At 36.1% G+C, this 19788-nt stretch overlaps 1 protein-coding gene across 1 annotated transcript in view; it reads left to right on the forward strand.

Moving 5' to 3' along the window:
• Window positions 1-19788, forward strand: part of tmem135 (transmembrane protein 135) — a 391315-nt gene that overhangs the window by 245500 nt on the left and 126027 nt on the right. The gene's annotated exons all lie outside the window — the stretch shown is intronic.

The raw sequence follows: 19788 nt of genomic DNA on the forward strand, positions 1-19788 counted from the left end.
AATATTGCTGTTAAGTATTTATGCTTAAGGAGTTTTCTGGAAAAAGTAGTGGAGTTCAAGAGAAGAATTGTGAGTTAAAGAATTCTTCTGTAGAAAGTCCTATAGTTTAAGGACCCATACCGAAGGAATATTTTTGTATCAGAATGTCAAGAGAATAAGAACCCTTCCTCTAAAAAGTTAATTGTTGAGGTCAAATTTTTACAAAATATGCAGTATACTTTATACATGACTCAAGAAAAGAGAGGTTTGGGACGAAGCAAAAATTTACAGGAAGATATTCTGAAAACTTACAGGAAACAGGCCAGAATGTAATTGTGAACAAACTGCTAGGTTATTTAGTGCTTCCTGCCTGTCGACGAAAGACAAAGAACTTCACTTAATTATCAGAGTGGAATTTTTGCAAAACTGCTTCAATTCATACAGTAACCGATTTTTCTTGGTCTGTCAGGATCCCATTGGCGTAATCATAGCATCATTAGCTCAGATGAATTGACAAATATTTTCCACAGATCACTCAAGTAATTGGTTGCTCAGTAAATATGATTCTTAATTATTTTATTCTGAAATTAAAGTGGAAATTGGAATTTTTGTTCTCCCATTACTATGGAGAAACCTCATTTTGTAACTGGTATCTTGGCGTCTACATTACTGCTGCATGTATTTTTAAGCCAGCACTTTCCACTAATTTGCTGTCTAATGTCAAACAGTCTGACATCTGTTTTATTGTATTGTACTAAATAATCTTGTTTACTGTCTTGGTTAATGAATAGTATTTGGAATATTATGTTCAATTTTGGTCACTCTGCTATAGGAAAGATGCCATTAAACTAGTAAGAGTGCAAAGAACTCTTGAGTATGTTGCCAGCTGTAGAGGATGGTGCACAGGCCAGTATGTAATTCATTAGACTGTAGAAGAATGAGGGGTGATCTTACAGAGGTGCGTAAGATCATGAGGGCATAGATAAGGTGAATGCACAGTCTTTTTCACAGTGTTGGGCATAGAATTAAGAATAGAAGGGAAAGATGTATTAGGAACCTGAGGGGCAACATTTTCACCAGAGGATGGTCAGCTCATGGAATGAGATGCCAAAAGAAGTTGTTGCTGTAGGTACATTAAAACATTTAAAAGGGACTTGAACAGGTCCAGGTTCTCTGAGGGTCTAACCTAGTCCCAACATATTGATGCAGCTGTAAAGAAGGCAAGACAGCAGCTATATTTCATTAGGAGTTTGGAGAGATTTGGTTTGTCAACAAAACACTCAAAATTTTCTGTAGATCTACTGTGGAGAGCATGCTGACAAGCATTCTGACAAGCTGTAGCACTGTCTGGTATGGGGGGAGTGGTTTGGATGGGTGGGCTGCTACTGCACAGGGCCTATCTTGGGTATTAACCTCCATAGTACCCCGTCACCCAGGGCATGCCCTCTTCTCATTGTTACCATTGGGAAGAAGGTACAGAAGCCTGAAAGCACACACTCAGCAATTCAGGAACACCTTCTTCCCTCCCGTCTGCCATCCGATTCAATGGACATTGAACATATGAGCACTACCTTATGTTTTTTTAATGTATATTCTGTTTTTGCACTGCTTTTAATCTATTCAATATACATATATACTTAATGTAGTGTTGGCGTGTGGCCAAGTGGCGTTCGTCTAGTGACCTGATGGTTGCTAGTATGAACCTTGGCTGAGGCTGCGTGTGTATCCTTGAGCAAGGCACTTAACCACACATTGCTCTGCGATGACACTGGTGCCAAGCTGTATGGGTCCTAATGCCCTTCCCTTGGACAACATTGGTGTGCGTGGAAAGGGGAGACTTGCAGCTTGGGCAACTGCCGGTCTTCCATTAAAAAAAACTTGACCAGGCTTGCACCCTGGAAACTTTCCAAGGTGCAAATCCATGGTCTATCGAGACAAACGGAGGCCTATACTATACTTTTTGTAATTGGTCTGCTTGCTTGCTTGCTTGCTTGCCTATTTATTTATTTATTTATTTATTTATCTATCTATCTATCTATCTATCTATCTATCTATCTATCTATCTATCTATCTATCTATCTATCTATCTGTCTGTCTGTCTGTCTGTCTGTCTGTCTGTCTGTCTGTCTATCTATCTATCAATCCATCTATCCTTTCTATATTATCATGTATTGCATTGTACAGCTGCTGCTAAGTTAACAGATTTCACCACACAAGCCAGTGATAATAAACCTGATTCTGATTCATGCATAGGAAAGGTTTAGCGGGACAAAGACTGAATGCAGGCAACTGGGGCTTGGTTAGATTGGCATCTTGGTTACTGTGGACCAATTGTGTTGAAGAACATGTTTCCATGCTGTATCAATCTATACTGTACTGAGTGTCAACCCTTGTGTATTCTTTTCCCAGTTTAAATCGTTAACCCAATTTTTCGGATGTGACATCGGCCGTATTTTTCAATGGTGCTCACTTGCTTTACTTAACAAAATGTTGGTTAATAGTAATATGCCTTTCATTTGATTAGCCTCTTTTCAATTCAGTATAGCATCCTGACAGAACCTCCTGGTTCTTGCTGGCAGATATCCCCACTACAGGTGAACTAGGCTACACTGACGTGAATGACTGTAGTTCAGTCATAAAATTGTAGAGCACAGAAACGGGCTCTGTGGCCCACCATGTCAACGCCAACTATCACACTCATCTGTAATAATCTCGCCTATGTGAATTAATATCATGTTCTCCTGTGCCTGCTCATTCAAATATAGTACTGTGCAAAAGTCTTCGGCACAGCTCAAAAAATTATGTGAAGCAAAGATATTTCAAAAAATAACAAAGTGCAAAGTTTCTAAATATCAAAAAAATACTATAAAGAGTAGTAAACAGTAAAAGAAAATCAATATTTTGTGTGACTACCATTTGTCTTTAAAACTGCATCAATTCTCTTGGGTAAGCCTAGCAGCAAATCTGCTGGTAGGTTGTTCCAAGCATCTGGGCGAATTTGCCATAGTACTTCTGTAGACTTTGGCTGGCTCACTTGTCTCTGCCTCTCCAGGTAATTCTAGATGGCCTTGATGATGTTGAGATCAGGGCTTTGTGGAGGCCATGTCATCTGAAACCAGGTTAATAATCTATGGTGTCTAAGACTTTTGCACAGTACTGAATCTACCCTGATGCCTCCTAAGTCTTGTTCCTGCCTCCACCACCACCTCTGGCAGTTTATTCTAGATACCCCTCAGATGCACATTAAACTTCCTCCCTTTAGCTTTGAACATAGCTTTAGATTCCCCTGTCCTGGGAACACCTGTCCCGTTTGTGCCTCTCAAAATAGTATATAACTCTGTCATGTCACCACAGCTTGTTCACTCCATGAGGATTGAAGCCAATTTAACTAAACTTGTGAATCTTTCCTGCATTGCCTCCAGCATAATCACACCTCGTCAAAGGTTGGTGAATTTCTGCATCTCTGTATCCAAGGGTGGTGGATGCTGGATCATTGAGACAAATATGTGATAGATCAAGGAATTATGGGTTCCATCTCTACCTTCTGATTGTCAGATCCAGGATGTTCCAAATGTCTGTTTGGCCACTACTGAAGCAGTGATATCACTGAATTTAAGCTGTCTTCCATACCACCTTGCGTATTACATTTGGCCTTGGCTGGTTTTCTAGAGATCGTGCGGGACAGAATTTGATGCCAGCGAGTATGTATCTTATGGGCAGATGCTTTTGCTCAGGCAGATGTTAGACTGTACCTTTGGTATAAATTTGCTAATCTGAAGAGCCAAATGTGGAAATTAATCTGAGCTGGAAATATTGGAAATATTGCTGATACTCTAAGCTGTAATATATATCTTAAGGCCTTTAAACTAGGATCAGTGAAGCATGACTACAAGCTAAAAGCTAAGACTTGTAATCTCTGTACAAGTGTTTCTGGTATGAAGACACCTACTACTCATATCTAATGCATGGCTATGTAAAATAGCTATGGGAGAGAAGGGAAACAAAGAAAGTACCAGGGACATGTTGAAAAAATGAATGTGGTAAATTGAAATTATCAGAAGGTCTATGCTGTTAATTCAAAGACTTGTTTGTCCTTGTTTCAGTGATGTTACAATTTCTGAGGCACAGGAAGAGCTTGTAGAAGAGCTAGGGCATTTTCTCAGTGTTTTGCTGAACAGTTAATCTCAATCTACCCTATTAATTTAATTTAATTGCCTTTTTGACTGATTGCAGTTTATAAGGCCCCCAATCTGGCTGCCTTATTTGTACCGTTTGTATATGTTTAAAATGTTTACTTCAGAATGTGTTTAATTAAAAAATACAACAAATGAAGGAACTCAGCATGTCAAACAGTTATGTAAGCAATGTTGATGTTTCAGGTTAAGATCCTGCGAAAGTCCTGATGCAGGGTCTTCACCCAGAATGTTGACAATCTCATTCTCTCCACAGATGCTGCTTAGTCCACCTGTTTTTCTAGCAGTTTGCATGTTGCTCCAAGCAAATTTCTGGCATCTGCAGTCTCTTATCACCTCATCAAGTATTTATTTATTTATTTATCTATCTATCTATCTATCTATCTATCCATTTATTGAGATACAGCATGGAATAGGCCATTCCAGCAATCCCCCCGGAAGTAATCCTAGCCTAATCATGGGACAATTTACGATGACCAGCTAGTTCGTCCCTGGACTGTGGGAGGAAACAAGAGCACCTGGAGGAAACACAAGCGATGGCAGAGAAAATGTACAAACTCCTTAACCACAGTGGTGGGAATTGAACCCGGGTCACCTGTTCTGTAAAGTGTTGTGCTAACCACAACACTACTGTGCCACCCCTTAGTTTATGATAAATTACTTAGAGCATCCTGAGAGCATGTAAGGCACCATACAGTTACTGAAATGTGCATTTACCACCGAGTGAAATTTGTCTCAGTGATTAGAATTTTAATCATAAAATGTATTTACAAGACAGTGTTTTATTAATAACTGCAGGTAAAGGCCAGTTCTAATGTTTCAGAAAGCATTTTATAAGGAAAAAACAGTGTTTTTTCCCCCTGGTACTGGGAGGAAAATAGTTTTAACTTAAATTAATTTTCTTCACATACAATAGTAGTGTTTTAGAGAGCAGCACAGGATACAGGTAATAAATTCTTATTATTTTTGGACCCATGCTATAGGAAGGATGTGATTAAGCTAGAGCGGGTGCAGAAATGTTGCCTGGTCTTGAGTTATAAGGAGAGATTGAATAGGCTGGATCTGGTTTCTCTGGAATGAAGGAGGCTGACGGATAATGTTATAGAAACTTATAAAATTTATGAAGGACATAATTAGGGTAAATAGTCAGTCGCTTTCCCAGGGTAGGGAGTTTAAAATTAGAGGGGAGTGAGAGTGGGAAGATTTAAAGGGGATCTGAGGAACAAGTTTTTCACATGGAGTGTAGTGAGTATATGAAACAAGGAGGTGGTAGAGCCAGATCCAGTCACACCATTTAGAACACAATTAGTAGGTACATAGATAGGAAAGTTTGGATGATGTTGAGCCAAATAGATAAGTGTAGTAGGCATTTTGGTTGATATGGATATGGATGAGTTGATGCAAAGGAACTGTTCTGTGTTGTATAAATCAATCAATCTATGACACTTTTGGAGCTGCATGTCTTAATTTGCTGCTGGTTGTAGAATGTTGGTAATTTAGTACATGTACACACAAAATGCAAATTAATACTAGAGCAGCACTAAGGCACAGTCAAATATTTGACTAGGGAAATCTTAGTTATTGTTCATATGCCTGTATTCTCATCTACTTGTAGCAAACAGCACATGACTTTGCATCCCTAAAATGACTGACAATTTTGGATGTAATTAAAATCTGAAAAGGGGACAGGAAACATTATTTTACATTTTCGGTAGTTTTGCTCACTTATTTTTATTTTACAAACATTTAAATAATAATATCTGAATAAACTACTGACAAATTTATATTTAAATAAGGTGCAGTTTTTAAAAAACATATTAATTTCAAATCTCTGGGCTATATGTGCTTAATGTTGCTTCCTGTAATGTTGCAATGGAATTTGGTTGTAAGTGTTTATAATTGAAACATCCTAGCTAATGATAATGTTACTATTCCTCAGCATACTACCTGGAAAGTTTTACTTGAATGCAGTTTGAAATAGTTAGAAATATTCTAATTGCCAAAGAATATATATTTTTAAATTATGATGTATGTTTCTCAACTGGCGCTGCAACAATACAAGTACTGATTTGATGGATTCATGTGAGAATGCCCTTAGGGTTAGGGGAGAGGTCAGGGTGGCCAAGTCTAACTTGCTGTGAACTAGAATGAATGTACTACCATAGACCAGCTTATAATCAGAAATGAACTGTGAAATTGGGTATGCATGTTGCAGATGTTACAAATTAAAAACAACCGGAATAGCAAAGGTTGAAAATAGTTGAAGTATTATTAGCTACCCAAAATAAATTAAACTAAATACCCTTTCAGTTCAAAGAATTTTATCTTTATTTCTTGCTTACACTTTTAAGTCCAATCCTAATGTAGATTTCTAATAAATTCCTTCATTGAGATATGTTTAGAGGAATAAAGCCAGCAGTTGAAAATGCCTTGGTGTTGTGACTTAATTAGCTATTTACAAAGAGCAGGCTTTTGGAATGCAGTATTTTTTTCTTCCTGTGTAATATTTTATTTAGGACCCAGCAACAGACCATGGTGACACATACATCGCTCCCAAATCTGTCAATAAGTCTCAAACTTACAGTGTGTACTGGTAAATTCGAGACAATATGGATGAATAGCAGAACTCTAGCAGCTGTCTTAAGAGCAGGGTGCCAGAGCCAATGTGATTCAACCTAATGATCTCAAATTGGATGCACCAGGTATATCACCCAGTTATTTAGTTTATATTAAGTAGCATATTTCTTTTTATTTAAGTAATGGCCATAAATTTTACAGGTATGACCTGGTATAGAGTCTAGTTTCTTAATCTCCAGCAAAGTAGAAATGAAGATGCTATGGTTTATGTTGCTCTTTTACATTAGGGAGGGGAAGTTTTACTCAACAGTGTGGATTAATGTCAGATGAGAGCAGGATTGTGTTCAGTTATGAACACAACTGGGTCATTTGATGAGCTGAGGTACATCAATAAGTAATGGATGCTTCTGCATTGCACTGAAGGATGATTGTTCACTGGAGAATTGTACCACAACAGGAAGAGGGGAAGACAGGCAGGAAATAAAGCAGTACTGATGGCAACCATTATGGAGACCACTGGTTATTTTCCCTTTGAGAATGGCTGGATACAGCATTTGCGTACATAATTGAGTTTGTGTACAAGATTAGTTTTATGTAATTATTTTCCATTCTCTTCAGTTTGCTGGAAAATTACACAACTTTTACCTGAATCCATTGCTGCAGTTTGTCACGAGTGTTTAATACAATTAGAGAATCTAGTTTTAAAAAGGTATCGTAAAATAAGTGTTGTTTGTAATCAAATGAAGCCTCGCCCTGCTTCCAATTCATTAGTGATGTCAACAAATAATTAGGAAAGTTAATAGAAAAATATGTTCGGGTTGAGATGTTCTCTGATTTCGGCAATTTAATTGCAAATGTTTTGACACCATGTGAGGAAACATCGTCAGTGCTGTTGATTGTGCTGTGTCCCCTGAATGCTTGGCATTTATATACCTTTCAATCAGCTGATTGGATGTTCTTTTGGAAACTCAGCTGTAAATTGGCATGACCAACTCTCCCTAGTCTCTCCCCATGAATATCAAGAGGGGCACAAGTTCGAATGGGCCTTAGCGAAACTCATGGAGCAGCATGCAAGAGAATTCATAGAAGCATGGTTTTCTGTGAACAATTATCTAAACAAACACGTAGACCTCAATCCTATTCATGAGCCAATGTGGACATATTCCTGAGCACAACGCAAGAAATTCACCACACAGCCAATCAATGATGAAGTTGCTTCCCCACATCCCAATTGAGTTTCCAAAATGATGTCCAATCAGCTGATTGAAAAGTATATACTGTAAGGGACAAGCATTCAGAAGACATCCACAATTAACAGCTCACTGACAACGTTTCATTATATGGCAGTGAAACATTTGCAAGTAAATTACCAATATCAGAGAATAGCTTAATCCAGCCATCAAGCATCCGAGCTACATATCTTAAGAATTATTTCCGGAGAAAATATGTCCTTAAAAAATTATATTTCCAATAAAGAGAAAAACTGATTAAAATTGAAAACTTAGTTCAGTTATGAGCATACTACAACAAAATATCTGATTATGAAAACAGAACAGTATAAGATTCCATTTGCATTTGTTTGTGCCCTGAAGAGACAGACTGATGTGTCAATCTGTCAGTGCATCACTCTGAAGTAGATAAACAGTGCCCTGGACAGCAAAAAATGGTCCACAATTAGAGACACAAATTTGGTTAAACAGACATTTAGAGAAAGAAATGTTTGTGTTCTGTCTGATAGTTGGTTTGTGAATTATGCTTCACACTCAAGCTGCAATAACTGGAAAGTAATTTATATTTTGATACTGTTTTGCCTCTGCTTTGCTTTGGTGTATATATTCTGATTTCCTTTATGTAAATCCTATCCATAGAACTTTCTTAGACTTTTCAGTGAAATATGGAAACTGGTAAAACTTGTTAACATGCGCAGAATTATTATCTAAGTGTTCAGTTTCAGAAAGAAGGTTGCAGTGCATCCTCCTGTGAATATATTGCTACAGTTAAATTAGTGGCATAGTTTATCATACATATGAATATTTCTTTCTTTTTAAATATTTTTATTAATTTTTAAACAAACATAAATGAAACATGAATACAAAGTGTTTGAGAGTACATAATTGATAGTTTAAGTAAACATTCAAATATATAATAATAAATATATATAGCCTCCCAAACTCATAGTATTTATGAACAAAAGAAACAAAAAGAAAAAAAAAACCCAAAAAAAGAGAAGAAAAAAAAAACACTAACCAACATGGGCCATTGCATAATGTTAAATACATACTGTAGTGCCAATAACTCCGAACCTCCATCCAAATAATTAAGGATAATAAAAGTAAGGTTTAGGAAAAGACAATTTAACTCATATGAAAATGTTGAATAAATGGTCTCCAAGTTTCTTCTAATTTAACTGAAGGATCAAAAACAACGCTTCTAATTTTTTCTAAGCTCAAACAAGAGATAGTTTGAGAAAACCACTGAAATATAGTTGGAGGATTAATTTCTTTCCAACTCAATAAAATAGATCTTCTAGCCATTAATGTAGCAAATGCAATCATTCGTCGAGATGAAGAGGATAAACGACTATTATCCACCATTGGTAAACCAAAAATTGCAGTAAAAGGATGCGGTTGGAAATTGATATTCAGAACTCTTGAAATAATACTGAAAATATCTTTCCAGTAATTTTGTAAACAAGGGCAAGACCAAAACATATGGGTCAATGAGGCAACATCAGAATGACATCTGTCACAGGTTGGATTAACATGAGAATAAAATCGAGTAAGTTTATCCTTAGACATATGAGCTCTATGTACAACCTGAAATTGTATTAGAGCATGTTTAGCACAAATAGAGGACGAATTGACTAATAGTAAAATTTTCTCCCATTGTTCAGTGGATATAAGACAACGAAGTTCTTCGTCCCATTCCTTCTTAATTTTTTCTGATACATCTGGCTGTATTTTCATGATCATATTATAAATGACAGCTACTAAACCCTTTTGACAAGGATTCAGAGCTAAAATTCTTTCCGTAATGTCCAATGGACATAGTTTCGGAAAATACTGTAACTCATTATACAGAAAATTTCTAATTTGCAAATATCTAAAAAAATGGGTTTTAGGTAAATTATATTTATTAGATAGCTGTTCAAAGGACATAACAAAAACAAATCACAAAAACATATTATACCTTTTGTTTTCCATAAAAGAAAAGTTTGATCCATAAAAGAGGGCCGAAAGAAATAGTTAGATATTATAGGGCATGATAAAATAAACTTATTCAAACCAAAAAATTTACGAAATTGAAACCAAATTCGCAATGTGTATTTGACTATAGGATTAGTTATTTGTTTATTCAATTTAGATAAAGAAAAAGGAAGTGAAAATCCTAAGATTGAAAACAATGAAAAGTCTTGTATAGATTTACATTCCAATTTACCCATTGTGGGCAAGCAGCTGTAATCAATTCTTGTGTCCAAAATATTAAATATCATATATTAACTGCCCAATAGTAAAATCTCAAGTTTGGCAAAGCCAAACCAATCTCCTTCTTAGGCTTCTGTAAATATTTTTTGCCTAGTCTAGGATTTTTATTCTGTGACAGATAAGAAGATATTTTGGAGTAAAAAATGTCAAAAAAAGATTTAGGAATAAAAATTGGTAATGCTTGAAATAAATATAAGAATTTGGGTAATACTATCATCTTAATAGCATTAATTCTACCAACCAATGACAAAGATAGTGGAGACCACCTGATAGCAAGTTGCTTAATCTGGTCAATTAAGGATAAAAAGTTAGCTTTAAATAAATCTTTATGTTTTTTAGTAATTTTAATACCTAAATAAGTAAACATATGAATGTTTAATGAAATTATTTAAATATAATCTGTATTGTGTGTATTACAAGAACTTTGAAAGTTTGAAGATAGTTATGAAAACCATATATAGCGAAACAGAGTACTTTCAATGTATGGCTAGTGAATATTACTTTCAGTAGAAAATTCTGCTTTCAATGAGTTGTCTAAATCTCATGTTATTAAAGTAACAGAAAAGTACTCTGCAGGTGTAGAGGAATGTGCTGGTTTCAAGAGGCCTTCAGAGAAACAGAAACTGAGATGATGGGGGTTGTGTGGGTGGGTGCTGGGGAGATGAGTGGAATGGGGCTGAGGAAATAATCGTAGACATACTTGGGGGTAGGGATTGGGGAATGCCTGAAAAACTATGGATGTATTCCATACTCCAGTAGTGGCCCAGGTAAAGCAGGCATCTTTAACCAATACTGAAATAGGCAGCAATGAAAGATGGGATTTTGTGCAAGTAAAATCTGTTCAGTATAGCATATCAACTTGTACATCCATGTATATGTACATTATTCATACAGAGGGCACAGACTGTATAGCTGAAAGTGTTCCCACTTATATTGAGCAAACACATTTTTGATAAATTTTAAATATTTGCTTTTGAGTGTTAGAATATTTTGGCCATATATTTAAAATCATAAATATGATCTGATAATATAAAATAACTAATAATTTAAAACTGTAGTCACACATACTCAAGGACAGTTCATATTTTCGTATCTCAGTTCTCCTTGTTGAAGGAAGCCATTTGGCCAGCAAGTTCAGCATCCCATTAATTTCCCTATAACCTATTCTCTTTCACATGTCCATCAACTTCATCCTGATTAAAAGATATTTGAATAAGTACCTGGATAGGTTGGATGGCGGGGTGGAGATGCATCTCTACAAAAGGAGGTTGTGGGTAAGATAGTCCTTCTCTCTGCTAGCTTGCAGGTCACTCTTGGGCAAGGTGTAGCACTGGCTTAATCCCCCCCCCCCCCCCCCCAAAACCGGATCAAGGTCATATGAAGACATGGGAGCAGCTGGTGGATGGTCGTAAGAGCAGCTGCTGCCTATCACAAGTCCTGGTTACAGTATGCAACCACTGATACTTGGCAGACAATCTCTGAAGGATATTGATAATGACTGGGGTCACCCATCTTGTGAAAACAGTGGCCAGAAGAAGGCAATGGCAAACCACTTCTGTAGAAAAATTTGCTAAGAAATATCATGGTCATGGATAGAGAAAAGAATAGGAACATGGCACATGATGATGATCTGGATAGGAGGAGTTTAGAGGCATATGAGCCAAATGTGGACATCTGGGACTATCGTGGTCAGTATCAGAATCAGATTTATTATCACTGATTTGTTTCTCATAATATTACTGAACCTTACAAAATAAATAAATAGGACAAAAAATACCAAAGTAAGTCATGGATTCATTGACGATTTAGAAATATGACAGAAGGGAAGAAGCTGTTCTTAACTGGTGGGTACCATGGTGGCATGGATAAGTTGGGGCAAACAACCAGTTACAATGCTATATTACTCCATGACTATGATTCTCCTACCCACCTATACCAGGTTTAATTTGCAGTGGCTAACTAACCTACTAGCCAGAACATCTTTGCTATGTGGGATGAACTTGGGTATCTGGGAAACCTATGTGATCACTGGGAGAATGTGCAAACTCCACTCATTTGATAAAGAGCAATATAAAATTGTGTTAGTTGTCTGAGAGCTCCTCTTAAAAGTTTGAACTTGAGTCATGTTTTTAAAAAAAATTACTTGGACAATTTTGTATTTTACCTTATTCAGTATTGAAATGCTTTAAAGCAAAAATAGAAGTTGCAATTACTATTATTAAACTGGAGACAAGATTGTGAAAGAGTGGTTTTTAAATGACTGGGGGGGGGGTTAGAATGCAAGATTTTTTTGGTAATTAATTTATCCACAGCCAAGATTATCAAGATTTTTTAAATTGTCTACTTTGATACCTATACAACTTGTGCCCTTGGTCAGGCTTGAGAAGCTAAGTGAGAGGTGAACAGATCGCATCAATCACGTGTTCAATACCAAACTCCCAAAACAGGTACACTATTACAAGCTGTGCAGCAGGAGGACGTTAGCAAGTAGCCATAGAAATATATTTAAAGGTGTGCTCAAAGCTTTCTTAAAATAGTGCAGCATAGTCACTGACTCCTGGAAGTCTTTGACTCACATATACTTAAAGTGAGCGAAGAACATTTGGGATGGCACAGATAACCATGTGACCAGGCATTGGAAGGAAACAGAAGCACTGCATAAAACAGCTGCTCACAGACTACTTATTTGGTTGACATGTTAGCCAGTTGTCTATCTGTGGAAGAGTTGATGGTACCTAAATTAGTCTCAGAACCTACAGAACTATAATTGAAGTAAATCATCCTTGATCCCAGGGGACTGTGTAAAAAGGAGAGACTCTGGTCAGAAACATTTAGGACTGCTATAGTCTGGTTGAGAACACTTATACAGGGCTCAAAGGTTGTTGAGGATCCCAGCCACCCATCTCACAATCTCTTTGACTGACTGCTATCAGGAAGGAAGTACAGGAGCTCTTGAATGCCAGACTGGGTAACAGATTTTCCCCCCAAGCCTTGACACTAATGAATACCCTGCCACCACTGAGGTCTCATCACTCAAGACAGTGGGCTATGTAGACCATAAGACATTTGACCCATTGAGTCTACTTCACCATTTCATCATGGCTGAACAGAAAATAGGAAATAGTTGTCCTGATGAAGGGTCTCTGCCTGAAACGTCGACTGTGCTTCTTCCTATAGATGCTACCTGGCCTGCTGCGTTCCACCAGCATTTTGTGTGTGTTGCTTGAATTTCCAGCATCTGCAGATTTCCTCGTGTTTGCATTTTCAAATAGTTTTACTGTACTGTTTACCTGTGCTGTGCACTACATGCAGTTTGAATTATATTTGAATTATATTTTGTTAACTTATTGTGATAGTATTTTATTTTATGTGCTGTGTATGAGATATAGGTATTGTGGGGACACTATGGTCTGGAGGAATGTTGTTTTTGGTTGTATATATGTACAGTCAGATGACAATAAACTTGAACTTAACACTTTACTTCTGGTTGGATTTCTGAATGCTTCAAAGTTTATATCAGAAGCCGACAGTGGTGCATCATGAATCAACATGGAAGTTAGCTTCATCAAAAATGGTGTAGCTTACAAAACAGATTAAACAAATAAATTATATAAATATATTAAAGTATGTAACAAGATGTACTTTTCTTCTTCCTAATACTTATTGAAGATCTACATAGGCTGGGCACAAAATGGTTTCAAAGTTGGAGTAGCATTCTGATGATTAGTGCTTTTGGGTAGGTACTGGAAGGAATCAGGTAGGGAGAAAATATGATGGAGAAGGAATTACCAACATTTTATTAAATCCGATAAAGTTTATCCTTAACTTAAATGTAAAGGTTTAATATTAATTTAGGTTTTTGGAAACTAAAGGATATATAGAAAAATAGGAACAAGTGTTTACCAGTTTGGTTTCTTTGAGGCAGCTCTGCCAGTCAGTATAATCATGGCAGAGTAGCTGATCATCTATCATGCTAAGTTGAATAAAGTATTGTAAAACTACTAGAGGGTTTCTCAAATTACTGAAATAGTTGTCTTTATAAATACCATTTTAGAGCATAAATTTTAAGGGCTATTTATGTTAATTGCGGGTCAGCACTTAAGTCTCATTCTGTTGATTTCCTTCTGTTCCTTTAATTGAGATCTGCATAACAAATTAATGTTCAGTTACATTTTTGTGCCATAGAATCACAAGTTAAATGTTATCAGTATTACTGAAAATCAGAAAGCAACGTGGTGTGAAACTTTTAAAACTTCCTTGCTCACTGCTTGCATGTGCTATTAAAAGTAGGAAATTGGGTAGTTTAACACAAAGGTTATTCATGATCACAGTTTAAATGACAAGACTTCTGTTCAGATCAATGATCCTAAACTTTGTAGCTAGCAAACTTCTATAAATTGTGCTTGAGCATTTTTAAGTGACAGAGTGATACCTTGAGTGATGAAAGAAGATTGACTATCTGCCAAGGGAGAGATATGTGATGTTTCAACTCAAAGCAACTTGCCTTGACCTAAAGCAGCTGGGCAATTTTGTTTCACCACCCCCCCCAACTCTCCTCTTGCCAACCCCCCCCCCCCCCCCCACCTCAGCTAACCATTTTTTACTTTTATTTTCTGTTCTTTACTGAAGGCCACAATGCATGATATCTGTGATGAGCTCCTTTTATGTGGTCAATCTATACAATGAACAAAATATTCCATTTTTATATTTAATTTGGGTCAACCAATCAACAACTTTATATGCTCTTCCAATTAAGATACCATAATGATTAAAACCGGAATCTCCAATTGTGCCCAAACTAGAATAGAGAAGTATAGGCTAACTCTGGTTACTACTTCCACTGACCTGGCTGAAGACAAGCTGAGTGTCATTTTCAACCTAGGAATTTCTTAATGCGCCTGTCTTCCTACAGAATTCAAATGTTAACTACCAAAGGCTCACAGAGATATGAGATATAGTGAGATTGTGATATGAGATCTTCGTATTTAAAATATAAGCTTTAAATTTTACCTCTTTTACATGGAAGAAAGCAAATGTACATAAAACAGTGTACAATGAGCTTCACCTTATTACTGTATGGAACTGTTAGAAAAATAGCAGCTGGAGAAAAACTGCATTCAAGGAAATGGTAAATTAATTGCAAAAAGTGAGGAATAATTTCAGAGTCAGAAGGCTGGTAAATATTTCTAAAATTAGTATTTCCAGGAATTTTCACATTGTTGCAGAACGTTGACTGGATTTTCATGTTGTACAGCAGTGGAGCAACAACTGTTCACTTTGGAGTTGATAAATTCAGTTCTCCATGTTTAAGGGAAGCTCAAAAATGTCAATTTGTAGCATTTGTACTTGAGTTTTAGGTTCACGATGCTACCAGCATATTTTGATAAACCACAGAAAGAATGGCACATTTTCATTATTTAGATTGATACATAATCTGTCTATCTGGATGTTTAAGATTCCATAACTGTGTTTTCTGCTCTAAGTATGACTGTGCATTCTGGAGTGCTTTCTCCAAAGAATAGCTGTGATCGGTTTCACACTGGTCCGAAAACCTTTCCACAGTCAAAGCCAACGGGAATAGTCTATAATTTTTCTGGGTTAATTTGAAGTTGTAGAACGTGCTGTGTGTTGATTGCATTCCCAACAATGTTTATATTTTTTTATAAAGCTCGGATGCTCAGTGAATAAACTTGCTCCCTCTAACTTTGAAATATTTACTGTTCAAATCATAGCTTCATAGTGTTTGTCATGTATGTGATAGTCAGCAAATCAAGATCAGCCTGATCTTCTCTCTCAGAGCATTTGGTCTATAACTCTAATTTTTTAGTAAATGTGATGAGTGTTTTTGCCTCTGCCACCCTTTCAGGCAGTAAATTCCAGATCACTACTGCCCTCTGGATGAAAACATTTTTTTCTCACCTCCCATCTAATTCTTCATCCAGTTATTTTTAAATAAAGGTGGATTCCAGTTAACTGGGCCACTACAGGACCAATACATTTTGGCCCAATTAAACTGCAGCCCCGGTTAGCTGAAGTTTCATTGAAGCAGTTAAATAGTTATAAAAAAGACAAACTACAATTTAACTAAGTAATAAATTATGAATTTAAATGAAATACAGATCAAATTAGAACACTATACTATTACACTACTGTGTAATCTGACACTAGTTAGAAACTGTTCCTCAGCCGTCTCCTGTCCCAGTTAAGCGGCATAGTATCCCAAATAAACAAAAGGAATCCCGGCTATTTTCTCAATCAGTTTTTGTTCTTTAAGGCTTGGACCAAATAAGTGGCTGCTCCAATTAATCGATAGCTGAATTACTGGAATCCACTGCATATGTATGTGCACTACCCCACTCCCCTTTTGCTCAGGGAAATAGATTCTTCCTATTTACTGTGTTTAGGCCCCTCAACTGATTTCATACACATCATTAAAATCTCCCCTCAGTCTACTCTGTTCCAAAGAAAACAACCCTAGCTTATCCAATCTTTCCTCACAGCTAAAATTTTCCATTCCTGGCAGCATCCTCATAAATCTTAATAATTGATGAATTGGTTTAAAGGAGTTTATTTTTTCTGTGATTTTCTTTATTTGTACAAAAAAATTACATCCTTTTTACAGCTGGATTTTTAACAGAAAGTTAAACATACTTACATAGCTCAAATTTCAGTTCTGTCCCTTAAATAAGCATTAAGCTCTCTCTGTTATACTTGTTATACTAGTTTGATATTTTATGAAGTTGATTTGGATTGTCAGGCTCAATATTACCACTTGAAGAATATTCACTCATTTAAGTATTCAGAGCCTCTGTCATGCCACCACTATGATCACTACAGGCAGTTAAGCCAATTAAATTTTACTGATTAAAATGTACAAGGCATGCATGCTTACTCTGTGAAGCATTTCAACTGTTTGACATACCTGTGACTTAAAGTTTGTAAAGGTGTGTGTCTTTAACCAGCTGATGACAACAGTCCGGGTTTGCTGACCCTTACCTAATATAATTTGACTCATAGTTTCCCCAACACATTAATCATCATTATAGTCTTTCAAAAAATAACCATGTCTTGAATTTTATTAGAATAAATTAGTGCTGAGCTTGTAGAATTTGTAGTTAAAAAGAGTAAATTTCTGCATTGTGACCAATCAACAAATTACTTTAACGGTAAAGGTTTTCAGTTGTTTAACTTTGATATTATAAATATATAAATAAATGCAAACAGCCAAATGTAAAATATTTGCCTCCATTGTTCCATGACTGACCAGTAATTCAACCAGACCAGGCATATAAGTAATAACTAGAGTAAGATAACTGCAGATGCTGAAAATCTTTTAAAAAAACAAGAGTAAGAAATATGCTGGAAGAGCTCAGCAGAAGCAGCAACAACTTTGGGAAGAGACAAAGAGTGTTTTACTCATCGATTTGTTTAACTGAATACAGAATCCTCGTATCTCCACACAACTCCTGTTTTTACAGTTTCCAATTCCCTTAAAAGAAAAAAAATGCAATTGAGTCTGCTTCCATTGCACTGTCAAGAAAGGTGTTCTTATCGAAGTAACCTCATGTGCGAAAATTATCAGATTTTGTCTGGTTGCTTTTGGCCATTTTGACCTCAGACGGCCATACTTCCAGTTTTGATAGTAGAATAAATTTTTAACATGTTTTGTGTTAATTGGGCATCTTGTCATCACAGAGTAGAGATCTCTATTAATTTATAACACCCAAAGTGGAGTCCTTTTTAGGAAAAAAAAGTTAAAACCTCAAATTGATTTCATCCTGGTGTGAATTGTCCAGTGGAGCACTTGGCTATTATTCACCTCAGTCATTAGAATGTGTGGAAAAGTCTATTTATGAATGTATTCCTAATTAAGTTATTCTAGTGAAATATAAATATTAATTCAAAAAGGAAAAATTAAAAAAATATCTTGTATGTATAATTTGATTCAAAAACACAATTAATCAGGAATTCATAAATCAAGACAAAAATGGGAATCTGATTTGAATGTTAAAATTGATGGAAAAAACTTGTCAAGATTATGTTCTGATAGTATGAGAAATACAATAAATATCCGACTTAGATTAATACAATATAATTTTTTATATCAATTATATATAACACCACAGAAAATAAATAGATTAAATTCAAATATGTCTGACCAATGTTTTCGATGTAATCAAGAAATTGGTACTTTTTTACATTCTACTTGGTCTTGTTTTAAAATTCAACCATTTTGGATAAATCTAAGACTTTTATTGGAACAAATTACTGGAGCACAACTCCCACATAGTCCAGTATTATTTTCATTAGGATACATTGAAGGGACAATACCAAAACTTAAATTGAATAAGTATCAGAAAAAATCTATAAAAATTGCATTGGCAGTAGCCAAAAAAGTTATCGCAGTTACTTGGAAATCTGATTTATATTTGACTATGGATTGTTGGAATAATGAAATACATAGTTGCATTCCACTTGAAAAAATTACATACAATCTAAGAAATGAATATGATATATTTTTGAAAATTTGGCTCCCATACTTACAAAAGATAGGATTAAATACATAGGTCCTTTGAAGATAAAATTATAAAGTAATTGGGGAAAGTAAAAATAAATATTAAAATTATTTTGAAGTCCATGGAGCATGGGGGGATCCTCTGATATCCAGGCAATCTTTCTCTTTTTTTTCTTTCTTTAGATAAGGGTTAAGGGGAGGGGGGAGGGTCAATATTATTTTTCTCACTATTTTATCACATTTATTCTTTGTCAATTTCTAAAATTTAATAAATAAAAAGGTTATTCTAAAATACTTTAATTTTGTTCATTGTTTCAATCCTGTATTATCTGTGGGAGGCACGTATGGTCATATGAGATATAGCGTCATTAGATATATTGATTTTCAAAAGTGGATTAGCTGAATTGCTGCTTTTGTTTATGTGAAATAAGTATGGTAAGCAACCCATTCAAAATGCTGGAGGAACTCAGCATGTCGGGCAGCATCTATAGATATGAATGTGTATTCAATGTTTTGAGCTGGGCCATTCTTCAGGCCTGAAAAAGAAGGGGCAAGATGCCAGAATAAAAAGGTGGATGGAGGTTAGCTAGAAGGTGATAGGTGAAGTCAGCTATGTTGGAAAGACAAACAGCAGAAGAAGAAGGAATCTGAAAGTAGAGGAGAGTGGGCCATAGGAGAAAGCGAAGGAGGAAGGGACGCAGGGGAGTTGATTGGCAGGTGAAAAAAGGTGAGAGACAAGACTGCGGAATAGTAAAAGAGGGGGAGGGGAGGGATTTTTTTTTGCCAGAAGGAGAAATCGATATTCATGCCATCAGGTTGGAGGCTACTCAGACAGAATATAAGGTGTCACGCCTCCACTCTGAGGGTGGTGTCATCTTGGCACAAGAGGAGGCTATGGACGACATGTTGGAATGGGAATGGAAATCAGAATTAAAATATTTGACCACTGGGACATTTAACTTTTGGTGAATGGAGTGGACGAGCTTGATGAAGTGGTCCCCCAATTTACAACAGGTTTCACCAGTATAGAGGAGGCTGC

Source organism: Hypanus sabinus, chromosome 3 (genome assembly GCF_030144855.1).
Source record: "Hypanus sabinus isolate sHypSab1 chromosome 3, sHypSab1.hap1, whole genome shotgun sequence".
Taxonomy (NCBI): domain Eukaryota; kingdom Metazoa; phylum Chordata; class Chondrichthyes; order Myliobatiformes; family Dasyatidae; genus Hypanus; species Hypanus sabinus.